The sequence below is a fragment of the Sus scrofa genome, chromosome 18, assembly GCF_000003025.6.
Source record: "Sus scrofa isolate TJ Tabasco breed Duroc chromosome 18, Sscrofa11.1, whole genome shotgun sequence".
NCBI lineage: Eukaryota > Metazoa > Chordata > Mammalia > Artiodactyla > Suidae > Sus > Sus scrofa.
The window spans coordinates 47798840-47823720 of record NC_010460.4 but is presented as its reverse complement, the minus strand read 5'-3'; the positions used below and the strand labels follow the sequence as shown (position 1 = coordinate 47823720).

Below are 24881 nucleotides of genomic sequence, written 5' to 3'. Positions count from 1 at the left end.
TTCGTTTTACGGTTGAATTCATTGTCCAAGGCCACTTCAGCTGGGCTAGAGTCGGACTCCAAAGCCCCTTCTCTTAAGTGCTATGGTATGTGCTGCCTCCTGTAATTTAAGTCATGTTTGTGGGTTATTACTGGGAAACATACAAGGCAAAAAACAGATAAAAGGGGAAGGAACAAATACAAAAGATTATGATGAGTAAAGTCAGAGCAAGGACCACTGTGACTGCTTCCAGGGGGCCCAGCACCCTGGTTAGCGACTCCCACCTCCATCCTCCATCGCCCTGTCAGTCTCTCCACCTTTGAACTAGCAATCACAAAATGTGCCTGCATCCATGGTGACATTTGGAGGACAAAGGCACTTTGCAAATGTAAATGCCACATGGGCACAGTAACCACTCCGAGATGAAAGGTGAGCGAAGCTGAACTCTCCAGCAAAAGTGCCTGACACTGATTTATCCTTAAGTCCAAGAAGCCCATAAACCCAACGCCCCTGCCTGTGCACACTCGAGATGGCCTCTCATCGTATGTGGGACAGTCCATTTAAAGTCCTCATTTAAATATCTCTCTGAAAGCGGATCTCTGGATATGGGACAGATTTTCAGTTTGATCCTCAGCAAGTGAAGTCCCATAATGCACAGGACCATTTCTGGAGGTTTGCAGAACTGAGAAATAAATTCCATATGAATTTATTGCTGCTGGAATGCTTTACATTAGCAGGGGCACTGCAAATTTGCTTTTCATTAACCTAATGAGCAGAATTCAGTCGTCTAACAGGACTTGGAAAATGCCTGCCAGTTAGATGAGGCACCACAACTTCTCCACTTGGAAGCGGAGCCAGCCCATTAGGAAGATTGCACAATGATGAAAATGTATCTAAGTGTCTAGTTATGTCTTCAGTTATATTTGTGACATGCAAACTGAGTTGCCCTGCCAGAAATCTGAGAGCTGGCCGGGTTGTGAATGCCAGGGAGCTAAATTTAAAAGCTATTTTTTAACCAAAATTAATAAGAAAAACAGAGAGGGGTAAAGTAAAATTAAGTTAAGGACTGAAGGGGATACAGTATAATGGTTGAGAGGGCAGCTTTGGGCATCTCTCTCTCTCTGCCATGGACTAGGCACACGACCTAGAACAACTAACAATTTTCTAGTAATTCTCTAAATCCCAGTCTCTCGTTTGTAAAATAAAGGTAATAATAAAGAGTTGCTTTGAAAATTAAATTAGAATTTCCACAAAAGTGCTTAGAATAGTGCCATCCCAAAATAAGTGTTCAATAAATTATCGTTAAGGCTATCATCTGGAAATAAATTCAAATGGCATTTATTCTAGCTTCTCTTGGCAACAGCGGGTTTACTGAACCTTTTGTGACTTGAAAAACTCCTTAAGACTCTGATGTAAAGCTATAGTCTGCTTATCCAGATAAGTACACATATATAATAATACTAATATGTGCACTAAATATTTTGCAACTTTAGAGGCTCAAGGACACTCTGGAGTCTGAAAAGCTCTGCTCCCATCTATCTTTTCATTCTCCCTTTCTGTTATTTGTAAGTTCTGTGACTATCTATATTTTACAGCCGCCTAATTAGTCTCCCTTAATGGCAGTTTCTGGAAATAAGAAAGCCAACTCTAAACCTATCCATATTTCTATTTAAGATTTGAGATAATTTAAGATTGAATTAATAAGCAAGCCAGTGCAAAAATTATAAGACAACTCAACAATAAGAAAACCAACAATTTAACTAACAAATAGGCCAAAGACCTTAACAAACACCTCACGAAAGAAGATACACATGAGTTCCCGTAGTGGCACGGTGAAAACGAATCCGACTGGGAACCATGAGGTTGCAGGTTTGATCCCTGGCCTCAGTCAGTGGGTTAAGGATCTGGCATTGCCGTGAGCTGTGGTGTAGGTCACAGATGCGGCTCGGATCTGGTGTTGCTGAGGCTCTGGAGTAGGCCGGTAGCTATAGCTCTGATTGGACCCCTAGCCTGGGAACCTCCATATGCCACAGGTACGGCCCTAAAAAGACAAATAAATAAATAAATAAAAGACCATGTACAGATGGCAAATAGGCATATGGAAAGATGCTCCATATCATATGTCATCAGGGAAATGCAAATTAAACAATGAGCTACCACTCCCCACCTATTAGGATGGCCCAAATCTGGAACACTGGCAATAGCAAATGCTAGCGAGGCTGTGGAACAGGAACTCTCATTCATTCCCTGCTGATGAGAATGCAAAGTGGTAGTCACTTTACAACACCATTGGTTGATTTCTTACAAAACTAAACATAAACCATGGCACCCAGCAATCATACTTATTGATATTTTCCCAAAGGAGTTCTAAACTTAGGTCCACACATAAACCTGCACCTGGAGGTTTACAGCAACTTTATGGATTAAATAAACCTTCCGAGGCAACATAATTGCCAAGGCCCGGAAGCAACAAATATGTCCTTCAGTAGGTGAATGGATTAAAAAAAAAAAAAAAAAGACTGTAGTAATACAGACAGTGGAATATTATTCAGTGCTAAAAAGAAATGAGCTATCAAGCTATAAAGAGAAATGGAGGAACCTCAAATGCATATTAGTAAGTGAAATAAGCCAATCTAAAAAGGCCGTATACTCTATGGTTCCACCTACATGACATCTGGAAGATGTGAAACTATGGAGACAGTAAAACAGCGGTTGCCAAGGGTTGGGGTGAGAAGGATGAATAGGTGGAACACAGGATTTTTAGAGCAGTGGGACTAGGGGATACCGTAATGATGGACACATATCATATATGTCTATCCAAACCCTTAGACTATACAACACCAAGTATGCACCCAAATGTGAACTATGGACTTTGGGTTATAAATGTAGGCTCCACTGTAACCAATGTACTTCTATGGTGGTGGGCGTTAATGAGGGAGACTATGCATAAATATATGTGGGGAGTAGATGGGAAATCTTGGTACCTTCTACTCAATTTTGCTATAAACCTAAAACTTCTCTAAAAAGTTAAAGTCTATTTTTAAAAATTATGCACTGTTGAAAGGCTTATTAGCTCTTTTCCAAAAGAATGATACTAAATCGATAGCATAGCTTCAGAACACATTATCTCTTAGTAACTGTATTAAAAATGACAGTTCCATTACCAGAACTGTACGCAGGGCACAGCCTATGAGGTTGAGACTGAACTCAGTCTTCAACAAACTCCGTCTTCTTTCCGGCATCTTCCGTCTTGAATTTTTGAGTCAATCATTAATTCATTTGCCTATCCAGCAGCTCCACTAAGTCCTGACAAGGAAGAGGAGAGCAAATCAGACTCTACCCAGAAGTTTAAGGTCTGGAGGAGAGAGAGAGCTAAACAAATAAAGGGTTTGCCCCGGTGGGGGTGGAGGGACTGCTGCAATGAAAACATGTACCAGGTATTGAGTAGTCGGGTAAATTGGATACTTTTTCCGCAGTATTCAATCTGTCCTTCTCTACAGGGCTGAGGTTGAGCCTAATGATGCAAGTTGCTTTAGCCAAGGTTTTTTTTTTTTTTTTTTCTCAATCTTCCAAAGAGTTTACTACCAACTACAGTCCAGTATTCCAGAACGTTTCCTGCTGTTCTCTAATACATACATTGCTGAATGAAGCACTGCTAATACCTGGCAGTCGCCCGCATGACTCCAACATCTATAATAATTTCAACACCTTAGAATCACAGACGTGAAGTGAAGACAGACGATCGCCGTGGCCACTGGGATCTTGACGGATGAACAATGACGTCGCTTTCCCCAGGGGTCGAAATCCACATCCACAGCGGACAACCCACCAAAAGCTGGGACGCAGATGTGTACAGAGACAGATAGAATGGAGAGAAAACAGCACCGAATAATGCAGACGTCGTCAGCCAGCACTTCTTATGCCTGGGTTTTATCTCTCTAGCTGTATCAAGCAGGAAAATGCCATTCTCCTTTTGCGGGTTATAGAATTCATGTCGCTTTGACCAGTTATAGCTGGAAGCATATGCAAAATGTTTCCATTATGATTGAGGCAATAAGCTGATATCAGTTGATCTAACTATTTCTAAGGTTTTTGTTTGGTTCTTGCATCTTTATCCCAAAAGCCGAATCTGCTGTCAGACCCCACAGGTGTGAGGGTGCCGTGAACACAATGGAATGTGACTCCATTTATCAAGGAGCTGTCCTGAAATGTGAGCAAAAGTTTTAAATGCAACCACATGTTTCAGCTAAGCCTCTAACTTTTACTTCTGATAATCTGCACAGGAGGAGCATGCCCCAGGGAACAGCTGCTTCTTCGTGAGTGAAGAGTCATTCAGTGCAAACCAGAATTTAACCTACAGCCTAGATCAGAGCTGCAAGAGGTGAGTGCTTGTTATTCTAATTTAGACTTGTTACTGCAGCAAAACCTCACTGATACTAAGGGGTTTAAAGGAAAGCATGTTTGTTTCTACCTGAGCATCTCAGAAGAAAGTATGGTAATAACAATAATGATATTTGTAAAAGAATTTGAAAAGCTAAGGATGCTAGGTAGGTTGGTATGGAGATTATATAGGTTTTGAAGCAAGGTGCAGAGATTGAGATTTCTGGACTGGTAAGAAAGGACTGGACCTAGGACAGAGTGCTGAGGGGTCTCATATCTGTAACATGGGACCTTTGAAATAATTTTAATCAATGGAGCAAAAGAAGTCAAATGTACATTTCAAAAAGAATTTAATTGTAATGTGGTTGTGTAGAGGATGTATAGAGCTATACGGTCAAGAACAAAGGTATTAGTTTGTTCAAACAGTAGGTGAGATACTTGAAGCTTTGTACAGGATGGTCACGTCATGCACTATAGCACCTTGAGTAGCACTGGAGGAAGAGTAAAGGGGTGATATGAGGCATGACAAGGGGGTACCATTTTAAGGACTAGAAAAAGGAAATGAGACAAATGCAGGAAAGAAGAATGGCTCCCAAATTCCTACCTTGGGTAACAGGGTAAACGATGACACCTCTAACCAGTATAAGATGACAAGGAAGAGGGAAAAACAAGACGTTTCCTCTTGGACATGTTGCGCCCAGGTTCCTCTGGGACACCTTCGTGGAAAGGATATGCCAACAAAGGGGTGTGAATTAGAAATGCTGCTGTGGGGCAAAAAGGGTTGTTCAAGGAGTGTGCCTATAAAGAAACTGTCAGACCCCTGAAAACATGCACGCTCAGGCAGCAAGAAGCTGAGGACAGGAAGCCCATGGAGGAGACAGAGGTGGAACTGTCAGAGGCATGTCAGGAAAAGCTGAGAGGGAAGTGTGTGGGCACAAACGCACTGAATCTTCTCTTCACTAAAACCCAAGGTGAAAAAAGGCTCCTCCAAAGTGAGATGGCAGGGAACTTCCTTGCAGAGGAGGGGCAGGGGGAGCTTCATGTGATTCAAGAGAGTAAAGCGGTCATGTGACTAGAGTGAGAAAGAGCAGAGCAGTGTGACAAAAGGTGAGATGAGCGGAGGTCAGGATCAAGTGGACTCTCATAGACCATAGTAAGACTTTCGCATTTTATTTTAAAAACAATAGGAAGTGAAACAATGTTTTTAATTGAACATTTTATTTTGAGAGAGAAATGTAAATTCATCTGCAGTTGTAAGAAAGGATACAGAGGCCTGCATACACTTTATCCACTTTCCCCCAAAGGGTGACTGACATCTTGTAAATTTATTGAACAGTATCACAACCAGGAGAATGCCAGGGATAGAGTCAAGATACAGAATATTTCCATCACTACAAGGATTCGTCATGCTGCCCTTTTCTAGCCACACCTTCCCACTCACTTTCTTCCCTTTTCCACTCCATCCTTAACTCCTGGCAACCACTGCTCTGTAATCAACTTTCACCATTTCATCACTTCAAGGATGGTATGTAAGTGAACTCACATAATATGTAAACTTTGGAGATGACTTTTTTTCACGTAGCATAAATCTCTCAAGAGTCATCCAGTTTGTTCTGTGTATCATTTATTCCTTTCCATTGCTGAGTAATATTTCATCGTAGGATACACCACAGTTTGACCTATCACCCTCTGAAATACATCTGGGCTGTTTCCAGTGTTGGTTTATTCTAAGTAAAGCTTCAATAAACATTCATGTTCAGGTTTTTGTGTGTCCTCATTGGGCTGGGAAAAATACATAGGAGTATAATTGATGCATTACAAGGCAGTTGCTTATTCAGTTTATCAAGAAACTGCCAAATTGTTTTCAAGAGTGATTTTATACTTTACATTTCCACCAACAGTATATGAGTAATCCATTTTTCTACATCCTCATTAGAATTTGGCAGTGTCGCTACTTTTTAAGTTAGCCATTCTGATACGTATATAATCTCATTATGGTTTTAATTTACAATTCCTAATGACTGATGATGTTCAACATTTTTTCATATGCCTCTTGGACACCTGCAAATCCTCGGAGAATTGCCTTTTCATGTCTTTTGCCTATGTTCTAATTGATTTGTTGGCTTTTTAAGTCAGATTTTGAGAGTATCTTATATATTTTAGATTTTTTCAGATACGTAGGTCACAATATGTCTTCCCTCAGAGCATATCTTTTCATCTCTTAATTAAATCTTTCACAAACAAAACTTTTTAATTTTTATAAAATCCAGTTTATTGGCTTTCCCTTTCATGGATTGTGCTTTGGCTGTCAAGTTTATGACTCTTTATAAAGAGTCCTAAGATCCTAAAGATTTTCCTCCCATGATTTTTTAAAAGCATGGTAATTTTAAGTTATGCATTTAAGTCTGTTATCCATTTTGACTTAATTTCTTGTATAAGGGGTAAGTTTTGCCATAAGACTCATTGTTTTGCTTATGGATGTCCAGTTGCTCCATTTGTTGAAAGAAGCATCTTTCTTCACTGAATCCCTTTTGTACCGTAGTCAAAATCAGTTGCAGAAGTTCCCACTCTGGCACAATGGTATCAGCAGCATCTCCACAATGCCAGACTTCAGGTTCAATCCCCAAACTGGCACAGTGGGTTAAAGGATCCAGCCTTGCCACAGCTGTCATATAGGTCACAACTATGGCTCGAATCTGATCCCTAGCCCAAGAACTCCATATGCCATGGGGCAGCCAAAAAAGAAAAAAAAAAAAAATCAGTTGGGCATACATATGCGAATCTATTCCTAGGTTCCCTATTCTGTTGCATTGATTTATGTGTCTGTCTCTTCACCAATACCAGTCTTGATTAAGGTAGTTACCTAATAAGTCTTAAAACTGGGTAGATTTATTCCTCCCACTTTATTTTGTTTTCCTAGATTGTTTTAACTATTCTATTTGCTTTTCTTTTTCATATGAATTTTTGAATAATCTTATATAAATATATATATATCTCTTGCTGGAACTTTGATAGAAATTGGGTTAGACCTATATATTAATTTCAGGAGAATTGGCATATTTATTATATTGAATTTTCCAATCCATAAACACCATCTTCTCTCCATCTATTTTTATATCTTTCACAGAATTTTATAGTTTTCATTTTACGAGACCTAAACATGTTATATGAGATTTAAATGTAAGTATTTCACTTTTGTTTTTGAGTAATTATAAATGGCATTAGAATTTTAATTTTACTATCCACAGATTCATGGGCAATGTATTGTAATACAATAGATTTTTAAATGCTTATCTTGTATTCTGCAATGTTGCTAAACTCACTTCTTTGTTTAGGAAGTTTTGTAGATTCCTTGGGATTTCTTAAGTAGATTATCATGTCATCTGCAAAAAAAGGACATTTTTATTTTTTCTTTTCAATATGTTTGAATTTTATTTCCTTTTCTTACCTTATTGCACCAGCTATAACTTCCAGCGCTGTGTTGAATAAGAGTGGTGAGTGTGAACATCCTGGCTCAGTTCCTGAACTTAGGAAGAAAGCCTTAAGTTTCACTATTGAGTATAATATTAGCAGTAGTATTTTTCTTTTTTAAGTGTTTTTTATCATGGTTTTGTTTGTTTGTTTTAATTTTGGGCCATAGGTGTGCCATGTGGAAGTTCCCAGACTAGGGAGCTACAGCAACAGCCACAGCCACAAAAATGCCAGATCCAAGCCATGACTGAGACCTACACCACAGCTCATGACAACATCGAATCCATAACCTACTGAGTGGGGCCAGGGATTGAACCCGCATCTTTATGAATACTAGTCAGATTCATTTCCACTGAGCCACAATGGGAACTCCTACCATGTTGATGAAAATTCTCCTCTATTCCAATTTTTCTGAGAGTTTTTAGTCTAAATGATGTTGAATTTTGTTGAATACTTTTCCGACATCAAATGATATAATCATGTGATTTTTCTTCTATAGTGTGTTAATGTGGTGGATTACATTAATTTATTTTCAAATACTGAATCAACCTTGTGCCATAGAATAAGTCTCACTTGGTTATGGTGTATAATTCTTTTATTATGTTGCTAAATTCTACTTGCTAATGTTACAGACTTTTGTTTCTATGTTAATGAGGGATAATGTTCAATCATTTTTCCTTTTTGGACTCTCTTGGGTTGTGAGATCAAAATTCATACTAGCTTCAAAAAATGAATCAAGAAGTTTCTTCTTCTCCTTATTTCTTTTTTTTTTTTTTTTTTTTTTTTTTTTTGTCTTTTTTGTCTTTTTGTTGTTGTTGTTGCTATTTCTTGGGCCGCTCCCGCGGCATATGGAGGTTCCCAGGCTAGGGGTCGAATCGGAGCTGTAGCCCCCGGCCTACGCCAGAGCCACAGCAACGCGGGATCCGAGCCGTGTCTGCAACCTACACCACAGCTCACAGCAACGCCGGATCGTTAACCCACTGAGCAAGGGCAGGGACCGAACCCACAACCTCATGGTTCCTAGTCGGATTCGTTAACCACTGCGCCATGACGGGAACTCCTTCTTCTCCTTATTTCTGAAAGAGTTTGTGTAAATTGGTTGTTAATTATTCTTTAAACCTATGGTAAAATTCTTTGCTGAAGCTGCCTGGGTCCAGAGACTTTGTCTTGGAGAGATTTTAATTACAATTCAATTTTCTTAATAGTTATAAGGCTATTCAAATGATCAGCATCATGTTGGGTAAGTTTTGGTAGTTTGTGTTGTTCAAGGAATTGGTTTATTTTGTCTAAATTGTCGGATGTATGTGTGTGAAGTTGTCATTTCCTTCAGTGTGTTCAGTGTCTAGAGCAGATCCGGTATTCTTTCGGTCAGTTTTGGGAAGAGCTTTGTCAATTTTATTGCTCTTTCAAAGAACCAGTGCTTGCTTTCTTTGATTTTTCACTACTTTTTATTTTCATTTTCAATTTCATTGATTTCTACTCTAATATGTATCATTTTAGTCTTTCTGCTTGCTTTGAATTTATTTTACTCTTTTTCTAAGTTCTTGAGGTTAGAGCTTAGATTATGGATTTGAAACTTTCCCTTTTTTTAAATGCATGCCCTTAGTGTTATAAATGTCCATCTGGTACTGGTTTAGATATGGCCCACCAATTTTCATATGTTGTGTTTTCATTTTTATTCAATTCAATGTATTTTTAAAATTTCCCTTGAGACCTCTTCTTTGATCCCATGGATTATTTAGAAGTGTGCTGTTTAGGAGTTGCCGTTGTGGCGCAGTGGTTAACGTATCCAACTAGGAACCACGAGGTTGCAGGTTTGATCCCTGGCCTTGCTCAGTGGGTTAAGGATCGGTGTTGCTCTGAGCTGTGGTGTAGGTTGCAATTGTGGCTTGGATCCCGTGTTGCTGTGGCTGTGGTGTAGGCCAGCGGCTACAGCTCCAATTAGACCCCTAGCCTGGGAATCTCCATATGCTGCGGGAGCAGCCGTAGAAAAGGCAAAAAGACCAAAAAAATAAAAAAATAAAAAAGAAGTATGTTGTTTAGTTTCCAAGTATTTAGAGACTTTCCTGTTTTTTACTGATTATTATTTTGATTTCAATGTGGTCAGAAAACATACTCTATACAATTTCAATTATTTTAAATTTGTTAAGATTCGTTTTATGGGAGTTCCTGCTGTGGTACACTGGGTTAAGGATCTGGCGTTGTCTCTGAGGTGGCAATGGGTTTGATCCAGGGCCTGGGCAGTGGGTTAAGGATTCAGTGTTGCTACAGCTGTGGCATGTCACAGCTACAGCTCAGATTTGATCTCTGGCTGGGAACTTCCATATGCCATGGGCACAGCTGAAAAAGGAAAAAAAAAAAAGATTTGTTTTATGGTCCAAGATATGGTCTGTCTTTGTATATGCTCCACGATACTGCTATTGTTGGGCAGTCTTCTATAAATGTTACTTCAATCCTGCTGCTTATGATGCCGTTGGAGTTATATGTCCTTACTAATTTTCTGTCCAGTTGTTTATCAATTGTTGAGAGACACACTGAAGTAATCATTGATTTGTCTATGTCTTTCAGTTCTATCAGTTTCTACTTTACATATTTTGCAGATCTGTTGTTTGGTGCCTACATACTTAAGATTGCTCTGTCTTCTTGGTGAATTGACCCTTTTATCATTACAAAATATGCTTCTTTGCCCCTGGTAATTTTCTTTATTCTGGAGTCCACTTGATCTGAAATTAATATAGCTACTGCTGCTTTTCTTTGGCTAATGTTTGCATGGTATATCTTTTTCTATTTTTTCTACATTTACTTGCCCATATTTTTGCGTATGAAGCAGTTTCTCACCGCCAATACATATGGGGCTGTGTTTTTAATCCATTCTGCCTACTCCTGCCTTTTAACTGATGTATTTAGACTGTGTGCATTAAATGTAATTATTGATATGTTAGGGCTGAAGTTGGCCACCCTGAGGGCAGGAGGTATTTCTTGTTACTGCAGGATATAAATGAAAATGGGAATTCTAACCTCCCAAGTGGTCTCCACTGACTTTGCAGTGGGAAGAATTTAATTTCTCTTGGATGATGGTGAAAGTCATGACTCTCCACTAGGCCTCTCTGAAACCACTCTAGTAGGGAGAGGGAGAGGCACCACATTGCTGCTGGGCAGAAATGGAAGTTCATCACAGAAAGAGTGGGCCTCATTACTGGCTTGTGAAATCCCAACTCCCTTCTTGGCTCTTCTTGTTACCCAAAAACTGGGTTCACTTCTTTGTGCGTGTCAAGCCAAAAAAACACAACCAAGCCGAAGATTGGCAGAAGGAAGGATTTATTACTTGTTGCAAGAAAGCAGAACACCGGTCATCTTTCCCCAAGCAGTGTCTTCCCAAAGAGCAAAACTGGGGAAGTTTTAAGCTAAAGGTATGTGCATCTGTGGGAAGGGACTTGAGCAGAGGAAAGTTCAGCATAGAATTGGGGAAAAGGTCAATGGAGTCCAAGCTTTGATTGATTGAAGTCACAAGTGCCAGAAAAGGTCAATGTCATCAGCCCTTAGGTTCCAGCTGATCTGCGGTTGAGTACTTCAGGCTAATCGTTACCGCTGAAACAGAACTGGGAGTCTTTACAACTGATGTAGCATCTTTGCTCTTATTTTTCCTCTTGCCGGATAACAAGAACATTATTACTGAGACCTGTCCAGGGGCCTTGTGGTCAGGTTGAGATAACAAAATGGCTTAGGCCTAAAATGGCTTCTCTTGTGCCCAAAAGCTAGACTGGTTTCCCTCCTCTGGAGACCCCCTGCCCTATCTGCTTACATTCCGATACCAGTGGGGGAGTCAGATGCAGCTGGTGAACTGCCTTTTTGCAGTTTTGTGATGATGCACGTCTACTTTCCCACTGGCCTTTGCTGGGGTGGGTGGGGTGGAGTCACAGTTTTGTTTCTGTTTGGAGCAAAGTCATTATTGTCTAAAAGATTCTGTATTGCAAGACTGCCCTCTTCCTGATCCTTTTACTAAAAAGATCAGGGTTTTATTGGGATTTTTTTTTTTTTTTTTTTTTTTTTTTGGTCTGCTCCTGTTGTTGGCATTCCCAGATGCCAGCTCCAAGTCTGAGATAAATGAGGCAATAGGAAAACCCGGGAAACTCACCAGAAGGTCATTTCTTGGGTCCTGGAGTCCTTTGCCAATCTGCTTTCTTTTCTCCACATTTCAGTCTTTGTATGTTTGTTTTATATGTAATGTCCAGGCGCTTTAGCTGTCCTTGTGTAATAATGCACTTATTATTTTCTGTAAGTTATGATGTTTTGACATCTTGAAATACTTTTCTGGCTGAGGAGAGACTGTCCCTCCCTGAGCTGGCCATTCTGAGAGAGAGAGAGAAAGAGAATGAGAATGAGAGAGAATGAGAATGGGGCGGGGTAGAGACAGCAAGCTAAGCACTCAGCTAGGAACAGGCCTTTGAAATGCAAATTAACCAATTCAGAACCCCATCTCTCCTCTGAGGTCTATGCACCACAGGAGGCAATATTCCTTTGCCTTAATCATTCCAGAGCCAGCGATGAGAAAACTAGAGACCACCCTATGGCCCCAAGCCCTCTGAAATCATTGAAACTAGCTATCCTAAAGACCCCTGCCCTGTCTTGCCTCTGCTGCAGAGACCCCAGAAAAGGCTTCTGGCCTGTGCTCTAGCCTCACTTCTGCTTCCGTTCCTAACCAAAAGCAACCCTCCTGGAGAGCCATGCCTCTTGTTTCTAGGGGAACTGTGAATAATATTCAACTTTCCTCGCAATGGCAACGACCACTCAATCACCTTTATAAATTAAGACCCAGACACAAAACAGCTCAGCAGGAGGAAAGTGGCAAAGTATGTCTATTCCATCTTCCCAGAAGCAGCAAAGCTGAAATGACTTTAAGGCAACTAGCCTCATTTTTGTAATCTCTCCCTTACAAACACCTTGCCCTATTTTGCATCATAGCACTCACTTGGCAAAACTGCTTCATCTCAACTCTTGAACTTGCTGCTAATTCGATTCAACTCTCCACCTACTCTGTGCTCCTGCAGGGCTGCATGTGAATCTGTGTGGAGCAGACACACACAACCACACTGAAAGGTCTCCTTTTACTTGATTGATGACCGCATACACTGCTCTCTGAGTTTCCTTAACACTGCCTGTATTCCTACTGCATCTCCCTGGTCCATTCTACCTGCCCCCATCCCTGCCCCATACACCTAACTTGCAGTTTCTCCTCTCCCCTCAATCCTCCAGTGTCTCCTCTGCGTCTCACTCTCAGAAGTCCACTCTCACTCATATGCTTGTTGACCCTGCTTCCTATGCCACTGAGAAAATTGAAGCAACCAGAGGAGAAGCTCCCCCAGTTCCTTCTCTGCATCTGCTCCCTACCGCAACCTCTGTACTCATTCATGTGCTCTGTCTGCCTGTGCGTTGCTTTACAGGATCTGTCCTCCGTTTCCATCTGCATTAGTCCTATCTTGATACATAACAAATTACTCTCAGTGCTTAGAGGCTTAAAACAGCAAATATTAATTATCTCACAGTTTCTGTGGGTCAGGAGTTAAGGAGCCACATAGAGCTGGATAGTTCTAGCTCAGAGGCTTTCATGAGGTTGTAATTAAGGGGTGGCTTGAATTGCAGTCCTTTGGGGCCTGGCTGGTTCTGGAAGATCTGCTTCCAAGATGGCCCACTCAATTGGCTGTTGGCTGGAAGCCTCAGTTCCCCACCACATGGGTCTCTGCACAGGGTTGCTTGAGAGGTCTCCCAACGTGGCAGCAAGTTTCCCCAGAGGGGGTGAACCATGAGCAAACAAGAGGGAGGCTCCAATGCCTTTTTTAAAGAAAGTATAAATAATTTTAATAGCTTTAGAATTGTAACTAGAGTATATGTATATATAAGCACTAATATTAAATATGTGTTTTCAAAACTGCTAAAATTTACCAAAAGTTACTTGGATTCTTTTCTGTTCTCTTGGTTTCTGGTCTCTCCAGCACCAGTTCAGAGTCCCTTGAACTTTTACTTTTTAACTTTTATTGAAGTATAATTGATTTAAATGTTGTGGTACTTTCTGCTGTACAACAGAGTAATTCCATTATATATATTCATATATCCATTCTCGTTCAGATTCTTTTCCCATATAGATTGTCACAGAATATCGGGTTCAGTTCCCTGTATTATACAGTAGATCCCCGTTGGCCAACTATTCCACATACCACTCTGGCAATGCCTTTTATGACCTAGTCTCTACAGTCACATGCCATTATTCTCTTTGTTAAAAGCAAGTCACCAAATCCGGCCTGTATTCAGGGCGAGGAAAAATGAAATTCCCTCTTTCAAAAGGAGATGTGTCTAAATATTTATGGACATGTTTTCAAAATAACACTGCAGAAAATGAACTCCGCCGATGATACTCCGGACGGTGCTCCAGCAAGTGCCCCCCTTTCTCTTCCATCGTCCGTCTTTACGTCACTCCTTAGGATCATCTCCAATATTCCAGAAACATGTGGCTATTTTCCCACGTTAAAAAGACCGCCCGCAGATAGACTGTAATTTTCTTTCTCACCTTTGCACCAAACTCTTCAAAGGAGCCTCTATTAGTGAGCTCTTAACTCTCAAACCCATGTCCGTCAGGCTTTCTTCCCCAACAGTTCACGAGTGCTATTTGTCAAGACCTCACTGTTGCGAAATCCAGGGATCACTTCTGACTTCTCACCTTCCTGAGCCTCTGTAGCCGTGATCACTCTCTCCTCCTCAGTGCACGTCTTCATGTGGCTTCTGGGTCACCTCAATCTCGGTTTTCCTCCTCCGTCACCGGCTGCCTCTTCTCAGTCCCCCTCCACAGGTACCTCTTCTCTCCACTTTCTTAAAGCTGTGCCATGTCAGCTCTGGAATCCTGGTCCTCTTTTGTCTCTAACTCCTCTCACCTTCTTAGTGACCCCTACAACCTTATGACTTTAAAAACCACCTATAGGCTATGAGTCACACATTTTTAGCTGTTGTGTAGACCTGTCAACTGAATTCATGGCTCACACACCCCACTGCTTATTTAACACTATCCCCCTCTCAGATGTCTGATAGGTATCTGAAATCCAATATGGCTAAACCTGAGCTGTCCCGTCATAGCACAAATGTGCAGTGCACTCAGCCTTCCTAATCTCAGCTGATGCAGCTCCATCCTCTCTCTGCTATAACCCAAGTCCCTCACGTCTTTTCTTAGAGATGACCTTCTCACTGAAGCCTATCCTGACCACTGTTTAAAACTGCTTCCTTACTTCCAACCACCTTACCTCGCTTTATTTTTTCTTTTCCCCAAATAGTGTACATCATCCTCTAATATACTATGTAATTATCTTCATTATTATGCTTGTGGTGTTTCTCCCTCCACAAAAGTGAGGGTCTTTGCTTTGTTCACTGATGTGTCTCAACTCTTTGGATTTTGTTCATCAGTGTCTTATATCTGTGTGCACCCAGAAGGACTCATAGCACATAGTACATGCTTAGTAAATAGTTATTTACTAAAAAAATCTTGCTTATGCTTAAAAAAAAAACATGACTTCTCCCAATGTTGTGTGACTGTGGATTGATGGGGAGGGAGTGCACTCTATCTTCTAGAGAGTGCATGTGGAATGCACATCTTTTTTATAAGGCTAGGATTAGCTGCTGGGATCTCTTTGTGCACCTATACCCAGAGGTGTGTTTATGGATGTATCTATCTGCCTGCCCAGGTAGGAAATTCATGGTTTGAACAAAGGCATACAAGCCCATCTTTAAGCCAGGCAAGATTTACCCACTGCAAGTCAAGTGAATGGAAATTAGAGTGGAAAAATCAAAGGACTATAAACTAAAGTGGAAGCAATATTGGAGTTTGTTTTATTTATAGTGAGTCAGAGTTCTTAGAGTCAAACATTTTTTTCTCCTCTTGCTTGCTTTCTGCTACTTGGACAAACCAACAGTCACAATTAAATGGAGGATTTAAGCATGACCCATGTAAAACTCACCTGACATTTGGGGTGCCGGGTATTTGAGACCTGTGCACCAGCACTTAATATACCAGCCTCCTTCTCCCTTCCCGAGTGGGTGACTTATGTGCAGACTTCAGGGATGTAGTGAATGGTTATCGGACCTGATTTAAACTTGCTTTTAACAGCAAGGAATGTATACTGGGCTGAAGAATCCATCTTGCAGCTGCCTGCAGCCATTTTTCTTTAATCAGTCTTTTATACAGCATCCAAGGAAAGTCATCCATTTACCCAACAGAGGGAGCAAGGGCTCCCACAAGAAAGCATTTCATTGCTCACCGAACAAAAATTGGAAGCATTGTTCTGTGGTTTGAAAACCTTCAATCTGTTGCACCCTTCAAATCTTGGCTGCTGAAGACATGGCCTAACAGATCGCATTCCCAGAGTTTTGCTGGCAGTGCTGATAAAATGAAATGAGGAAGGCAGTAAAGCAAAAACCATCTTGCTAGTATGTGGAGTTCAAGAAACCCTGGTCAAAAATGTATCGTTTGTTAAATGGAAAAGAAAATGAGTCTCTCCCCAGCATCTGCTAAAAAACTTAATGATTTTCCTGGGAGACTGGAAAAGAAAGGACAAATCATAGTTTCAAGTTCAATTTCCTATGGCCCCCTGAGAAGAAAAACTGAAAGCAGAAAAGAAAAATTCTGATCAGGAGCAAGATTTTTGCTGCTGGTTCTCTCTTTTCAAACCACGTGAGCGGGTGGAACAAGAGCTAATATTAACTCTTCTTCTTTTCAGCGCCTGTGGGATACATTATGAGCCCAGGTGAAGTGCCAAAAGACTTGAAAATCTAACATTGAAAATCTAAGCACTCGACGGGTGCTTGGAGACAAGGCTGGCAAAGCTCAGGTTGACAATGTGGTGGAGAGCCTGAGTTGGAACGTAGATTACAGGAGTGTAAGGGACCAGTCTGCGGATGGGGAGGCAGGGTAGGGGTGGGCGGAGGGCTGTAACAGACCATACAAGCTAATTCTTATTGGACACTAGCTATTCAGTAGGCATGATACCCAGTACATTGCACCGATAATCTTTTTATTTCATAGAGGTTAGTTACTGTTATCTCACTTGGTTTACATAGGAAGAAACTGGGGCTTATAGAGATGAAGTCTTCCCCAGGTCACCCTGCAGTGAGCGAGGGAACCCGGACTCACATCCAAAAGATAGGACTCCTGCAACTGACCTCATCCTGCGGTGCTACATCAAACTGCTAGGACACACACAGCAGCTGAGGTCCTAGCCTGTGATGCGACAGTAGCATCCCCCTCATCCCTCCCATTCTTCTTCCTTCAGCAGCGCTCCTGCAGGGCTGACCGTCCCCCCGGCTCAAGTGCCCACAACGGGAGGGCAAAATGAGTGTGACGGCAAAGCGGGAAGGTAGTTGGGAATGAGACAGGCAGTGCCAGGCCCACGGAGAGGAAGGACCAGGCAGCTGATGGGCAGAAGGAAAACACACCTCACGTCCCATGCTGGCTCTTCAGAAATCACTTCAACTTGGAGAGAAATCTAACATTTTTCTCTCAGTTGTCAAACTGTTGCATTAAGAAGTCAAAGTAATGAAACTGGGACAGGATAATAGTGGATCAAAACTCACATTATGAAATAGTATATTTAAGAGTTTAATTCAGGAGTTCCTGTTGTGGCTCAGCAGTAACGAGTATCCATGAGGACACAGGTTCAATCCTGGCCTTGCTCAAGGGGTTAAGGATCCAGAGTTGCCATGAACTGTGGTGTAGGTTGTGGACACAGCTTGGATCTGGCGTTGTTGTGGCTGTGGTGTAGGCCGGAGGCTACAGCTCTGATTCTACCCCTAGCCCAGGAACTGCCATATGGCATGGGTGTGGCCCTAAAAAGACCAAAATAAACAAATAAATAAAGTTTAACTTAAATTGGTATATGGGGCCATAGAAAGGAAATAATTAAAGTTAATGCAGTTTAAGTATGTTGCTAATTGCTTACTGCCTTCCAATGTTGAAAGGGCTAGCCAGTGAAGGAGGGAGCTGAATGGTTCTGTGTGGCTTCCAGAGAGGCACTAACTCCTGTTTATTCTGAAAGAAAGGGCTGTGTCCATTAGGGAATGGCCAACCCACAAGTGGGGACTCTTCATTACTGAGCACGGCTAGAACCTAGATCATTGGTTAATATTTGTTTGTAGGAGTTCCACTGTGGCTCAGTGGCTAAGGACCCTAGGTAGTCCACATGAGGATGCGGGGTGGATCCCTGGCCTTGCTCGGTGGGTGAAGGATCCAGGGTTGCCACAAGCTGTGGCGAAAGTCGCAGATGGGGCTCAGATCCCGTGTTGCTATGTCTGTGGTGTAGGCCTCAGCTGCAGCTCTGATTCCTCCCCTAGCCTGGGAACTTCCATATGCCACAGGTAAAAAGGAAAAAAAAAAAACAAAACTTGTTTGTACATGGCAAATCCCAGGGAAGTTCTTTAAATACTGATTCCTTGGCCCCATTCCCCAAAATTCTAACTTAACTGATTTGGGGTACAGCCCCCTAGCCCGGGGTCTTTAAAAACTACCCCTGCCCGCTGCCCACCCTGAGGACTCTAATGCCCAGTGAAACGTGAGAAGCACTGAGCTGGATTCTCATCAGGGATGCTGTTGAGCAGGTTCCTGCTTTGAGGAGAGGGTTGGTCCAGATTATCTCCAACCCCTCATCCCCTTCTAAAGCCTGCTCGGCTGACTAAGGTCCTTCACTGTGCGGGTGGTCATTTATGGTGACTTATCAATAACTTTATGATCAATTATTAGGGAAAGAGGGCTACCATTTTTAACATGGAGGAAAGGAACAGACTGTAAGCAACCAAAGACCACGTCCACTCTACTGGATTCCTGTCTCTTCAAAATTACATTCAAGGAAAAGAAGGAAAGAAAATACATGAAGCATTTAGAATGCTGTTCATCTGGAGCCACCTTCTTCCCTGGCCCATGTCCCTGCACACGCTATGAGAGTTTCTGGAGACAATAAGAACAGTGCTTGCATCCTGAACATCCAGTCTAATTGCTTCAAGAGAAAAATGAATTTGGATTTAGGAGAATTATCCAGAGGAAGAAAAGACTGTGGGGTATGCCCGCCAGTTGAAAAGCAGAAGAAGAACCAACCTGTTTTAATCTCCACCTGAAATCCTGGCCACCTCGCAAAGTATCGTATTTGTCAGAAACCGTCAGACTCCCTTCAAAATGCAGTCTTAACTTCACACAGGGCCTGAGTTCATCTCACAAAGGCACTTACACTCACGCTTGCCAGGGGTCTATTTAAAGACAGGGCTGGTATCAACATCACTGTGTCCAGTGGACACGGAACAGTTCAAGGAGTACTGGCTGGTGGAAACACGCTCTTGGCCTGATTTTCGCCTGCCACGATCCTGCAGCATGACTTTGGACAAACTCTGTCCTCCTGGTGCTTCAGTAACCTTAGAAGTTAAACAAACACAGAAATGCTGACTCACTTCAGAAGGGGCATTGTGAAGCCAAGAAAGACGCCTGCAGAGGCCCTGCCTTAGGAACACAAAAAGCTAAGCTGAGGTTTCATGATCTTAGACTAGAATCCCCAGAACTTTTAACTTGATGCATTTTTGTATTTCCTGCTGCAGGAAAGACTATAACAGAGTAGAGTTGAAGTGGAGTTATTCAACATTTGTGCACAGAAAAATCCTAAAGCTTGATGTTTGAGATACTATCCTTTCTTTAAAAAAAAAAAAAAAAAGAAAGGAAAAAAAGGATTGAGAAACGGCACTGTGGGTTAAGAATTTAATGTGCTATATTGATGAGAAATCTATTTCAAATTGTTCACATTGAACTTGTCAAGCAGCCTTGGCAGGAACAGAAGGGGTTGGCAGACAGACAGCTTCCCCATGCGTGGGGGTGGAACCATTTAGAAACCTCTGAGCCTAGAGTGGAAAAGGATGCCAAAAGAGAAACAAGATCTGGGCTCTGAAATGCCCACTCCTACATGAAAGTTAACCTCTGTGGCACCTAAAATGTTGACATCAGCTTCTCAGGCAGGTAAATGATAATTGTGCAGATCAGAAGGTATTGTTGCTGAAGCACTTGCCAGCCTCAGAGGGCAGCAAACAATGGGGAAACCGGAGGGAGACTGGGAAAGAGAGGAGAGCGAGCCATAGCCTCGCCAAAGAAGAGGAATCATTCCCATCCCATCCCAAGGAAGAAGAGGAAATAATTTTTATAGAAGGAGATTATGGCATATGAAACCCACTGGCTAAAAACGATGCTCAAAAAGAGAGTGAACATTATTGAGGGTGTTTTTTTAAACAATAGTTTGGAACCTGATCTACAATTTCTACCTTCTCTAACTTTCCTGCCATCCTAAAAAACAACAAAAAAATCTTTGGGAGTACTTGTCTCTCAATGTTGCTTGAAAGTTTCTTAAGCTACTCACTCCTCCCACCTTCATCTAAGCCTCACTTGAGTATCCCACTTTGGAGCCACACCAGGATCTTGAAACTCCTCCAGACTATTCCACTGTGAGACCTTGAACTCTGATCACTCCCCAGCCATAGCCCCTTCTAAACACAATTCCCTCTGTCTTTGTTCGTATTATACTTACCTCTTGAGACTTCCTAAGACTTCAGCGTCTGTGTTCTGAATCTACCTATTGTTCCAGACCCAGCATTTATCGGGAGGCTCTGCTTTCTTTCTTGCACATCTTGAATTATATTGAGATAGTTCAAGAATAGAATACTTGGGACTAAATTTAACCAAGAATGTGAAAGACCTGTATTCTGAAAACTGTTAAGATATTGATGAAAGAAACTGAAGACAACACAAACAAATGGAAATATATACCATGCTTATGGACTGAACAAATTAATATTATTAAAGTGACCATTCTATACAAGGAAAATTTCAGGCCATCCTAATCAAAATACCATTGGCTGGGGAATTAGGGGTTGGTAGATACATCCATTTAGAATGGATAAGCAATGAGCTCTTACTGTGTAGCACAGGGAACTACATCCAATCTCTTGGGATAGAATATGATGGAAGATAGTATGAGACACAGAATGTATAAATATATGTTTGTGTGTCTGGGTCACTAGCTGTACAACAGAAATTAGCACAACATTGTAAATCAACTATAATTTAATTAAAAAAAAAACCAATGGCACTTTTCACATAAATAAGTAATCCCAAAATTTGTGCGGAAACACAAAAGACCCTGAATAACCAAAACAACCTTGAGAAAGAACAAAAACCTGAGGTATCAGGCTCCCTGACTTCAAACTATATTATAAAGCCACAGTAATCAAAACAATATGGTACTGACAAAAGAGCAGACATATAGATCAATAAAATAGAGAGCCTAGAAATAAACCAATTAATCTATGACAAAAAAGCCAAGAATAACAATGGTGGAAAGACAGCCTTTTCAATAAATACTGTAGGGGAAAGTGAACAGCTACATACAAAAGAATCAAACTGTACTTTCTTATACCATATATAAAAATAAATCAGGGAGTTCTCATCATGACACATCAGAAACAAATGTGAATAGGAACCATGAGGTTGTGGATTCAATCCCTGGCCTCGCTCACTGGGTTGAAGATCAGCATTGCCGTGAGCTATGGTATAGGTTGCAGCTGCAGCTCGGACCCTGCATTGTTATAGCTGTGGCACAGGCCAGTAGCTGTAGTTCTTATTTGACCCTAGCCTGTGAACCTCCATATGCTGTGGTTGCAGCACTAAAAAGCAAAAAATAAAATAAATAAAAATGGATTAAAGACATAAACATAAGACCTGAAGCTATAAAATTCCTAGAAGAAAACATAGGCAGTATACTCTTTGATATCAATCTTATCAATATTTTTTTGAATATGTCTTCTCAGGCAAGAGAAACAAAAGCAAAAATAAACAAATGGGATTACATCCAACCAGAAAGCTTTCAATGCAAAGGAAACTACCAACAAAACTACCAAAGAAAGTTGTCCTTTTGGATACCTTACTGAATGGGAGAAGATATTTTCGATATATCAAATAAGGGTTTGATATCCAAAAAGAATACAGACCTCATACAACTCAATATATGTATAAAAAAAAAAAGCAACAGCTAGACTCAAAAACAGGCAGAGGACCCGAATAGACATCTTTCCAAAGAATACATACAGATGGCCAATGGCACATGAAAAGGCACTCAACATTACTAATCATTAGAGAAAGGCAAATCAAAACCCAGTGAGATATCACTTCCTATCTGTCAGAAAGGCTGTCATCAAAAAGACAAATAACAAGGATATGGAGGAAGGGAACACTAGTACACTGTTGATGGAACGTAAAGGGGTGTATGGAAAACAGCATGGAGGTTCAAAAAATTAAAAATAGAACTACCATATGATGTAGCAGTTCTACTTCCAGTATGTACATATCTGAAGAAAACAAAAACACTCATTCACAAAGATATTGCACCCCTATGTTCACTGCAGCACTATTTGAACAGTCAAGATATGAAAGAAACCTAAGTATCCAACAATAAAATGATGAATGGATAAAGATGTGGTGTATATGTATATTCAGTGGAATATTACTCAGCCATAAAAAGTATGAAATCTTGACATTTGGGGCTACATGGATGGACCTGGAGGTTATTATACTAAGTTAAATAAATAGGGGAGTTTCGCTGTGGCTCAGTGGTTAACAAACTTGACTGGCATCCATGAGGACATGGGTTCAATCCCTGGCCTCGCTCAGTGGGTTAAAGATCTGGCATTGCCATGAGCTGTGATGTGGGTCACAGACATGGCTTAGATCCTGTGTTGCTGTGGCTCTGGCATAGGCTGGTGACTACAGCTCCAACTAGATCCCTAGTGGGGAAAATCCATATGCCATGAGTGTGGCCCTAAAAAGACCAAAAAAAAAAGCTAAATAAATCAGAAAGAAAAAAAATACCATATTATTTTACTTATACGTAGTATCCAAAAAACAAAACAAATGGCCAAACAAAACAAAACATAAACAAACTCATGGATACAGAGAACCAATTAGTGGTTGCTAGAGAGGAAGGGATGAGGGAATCAGTGAAATAGGTGAAGCAGATGAAGAGGTACAAACTTCGAGCAGTGAAATAAGTCCAGGGATGTGATGTACACATAGGGAATATAGTCAATAATGCTGTAAACGCTTTGTCTGGTGATGGATGGTAACCGAACTTACTCTGGTAATCATTTCATAATAAGTAAAACATCAACTCACTATGTTGTACACCTGAAACTACTGTAATAATATTGCATGTTAAATATAACTCAATAAAACACATACTTAAAATTATTAATATGTTTTTTGATTCCAGATCCTTATCTCCCATTCGAGCCTTCATCCATAGAAATGTGACTTCCAGCCACTCCACTGGAACTGCCCTTTCTAAGATCCCCAGTGACCAACTTCTGGACCTGAGGGATAATATTGGGTTTCTATTTCATTGCATGGATTTCATTTTTTTTTTTTTGAAGTCTTTTTCTCCCTTGGCTTCAGTAGCTCATCCTCTCCAATTCTTCTGACTCCAGACTAGTCTGGTCCCTTAAATATGGCAACTTGCTAGCATCTCCCCCTTTTAACTCTTCCCCACCCACTGCTCTTGCTTCTGTTGACAACTGCTCTTCAGCTCTCCTCCATGAAACTGCCAGAGGGGTCTTTCTTTTCCCAAAGCTGATCATGTCACTGCTGTACCTGAAATCCTCTAGCGCCTTTCAAGCACCCACAGGATGAAACCCCTTCTTGTTGCTGTACCTGGGACTCCAGGCAATCCATCCAGCTTCATATCTCTTTCTGCTGAAAGGCATCCTGGGCTGGAGCCATTCTGGAAAACTTGCAAGACCTAAAACAAGAACAAAATATGATAAATATTAATTATGTCCTATTAATAGGGTATTCTAACAGGAATGACTTATATCTCCTTATCACAGTATTTTTTAATATTTAAATGAGTTTTTCTCCAGAAGGCTTTTCATACCCGTTTTTGTACAACTATTTCCTCTGGCTAAGGTGGTCCTTCCCAGTGGCAAATTCCTCAACCTTTAAAATCCAGCCAGAGTTCCCACTGTGGTGCAGCAGAAACGAATCTGACTAGTATCCATGAGGACTCAGGTTTGACCCCTGGCCTCGCTCAGTGGGTTAAGGATCCGGCGTTGATGTGAGCTGTGGTGTAGTTCACAGACATGGCTTGGATCCTGCGTTGCTGTTGCTGTAGGCCCGTGGCTGTAGCTCTGATTCAACCCCTAGCCTGGGAACCTCCATATACAGCAGGTGTAGCCCTAAAAAGCAAAAAAAAAAAAAAAAAATCCAGCCTAAACTCATGTCATGTCCTCTACAAAGCCTCTCTTCACTCACCTCTTTCCAGGCTTCCCCTCCTGGCCCAGTAGACTCTCTGGCTTCCTCTCTGTTATCCACAGCATCTTGTAATACTTCCACCAGAGCACCTGCCCACCCACATTGCAATGTTTTATTCAAGTGTCCATTTCCCACACTGGTCTGAGACCTCCCTGAGGTCAAGGATAATGTCCTCCTCATCTGTAAATCCTCAGAACCAGCCCATCACTGACACACAGCAGGCTGGATAAAAGATGAATTTTATTCACCTAAACCATGTGAAACTGCCATTTTTCTAGGCTACCAATGGTCAAGTACCAGCAATTTCATACGGCTCAAATCATTACGGTAAATGTTTTCAGAGTCTTTTTTCGTGCAGCTGAAAGCAGCTCACAAGCATGGTACAGCTAACCCTGGGGAAATTCCTGTAGGATGGCATGAGAGGTCATGATCATCATTTTAAGACGGTTTGGTGGGTTGGTAGCAGAAGCAGAGATGGAACCAGATCTTTTTACAGTCATAGCCCTCATCCTAGGGTCTGGAGTCCTAGATTCATGAAATTCTGGAAAGAGAAAGAAATTCAAAGGGTTACTAGCCTGGCAGCTCCAGACAGCAAGACACATAAATGATCCCTAAGAGTGTTCTGTCTTTCCCATCGTATGTCCAAGATTGAAGATGATATACAGGCTCTCACATAAGAATTCAATAGCTT

The 24881-nt window shown here is 41.3% G+C and overlaps 2 long non-coding RNA genes across 5 annotated transcripts in view; one reads left to right on the top strand and one right to left on the bottom strand.

Moving 5' to 3' along the window:
- LOC110257552 overlaps nt 1–24881 on the top strand; it is a 71931-nt gene that overhangs the window by 11708 nt on the left and 35342 nt on the right. Inside the window, exons 2-3 of one of the 2 annotated variants that reach the window (XR_002340326.1) lie at nt 4263–4360; nt 5696–6114. This is a non-coding gene — a long non-coding RNA (uncharacterized LOC110257552). Of the gene's footprint in view, nt 1–4262; nt 4361–5695; nt 6115–24881 lie in introns of those variants that run through there. The other variant, XR_002340327.1, reaches the window with a different exon arrangement.
- On the bottom strand, nt 10751–19280 carry LOC110257551. Of its 3 annotated transcripts, XR_002340325.1 has the most exons (3): nt 14393–17519; nt 11966–12180; nt 10751–11418 (listed from the first exon to the last, which is right to left on the bottom strand). It is a non-coding gene; the product is annotated as an uncharacterized LOC110257551 (long non-coding RNA). The 3 variants fall into 3 exon arrangements; XR_002340324.1 differs by lacking the exons at nt 10751–11418; nt 14393–17519 and adding an exon at nt 18953–19280 and having other exon boundaries at nt 11856–12180; XR_002340323.1 differs by lacking the exon at nt 10751–11418 and having other exon boundaries at nt 11856–12180.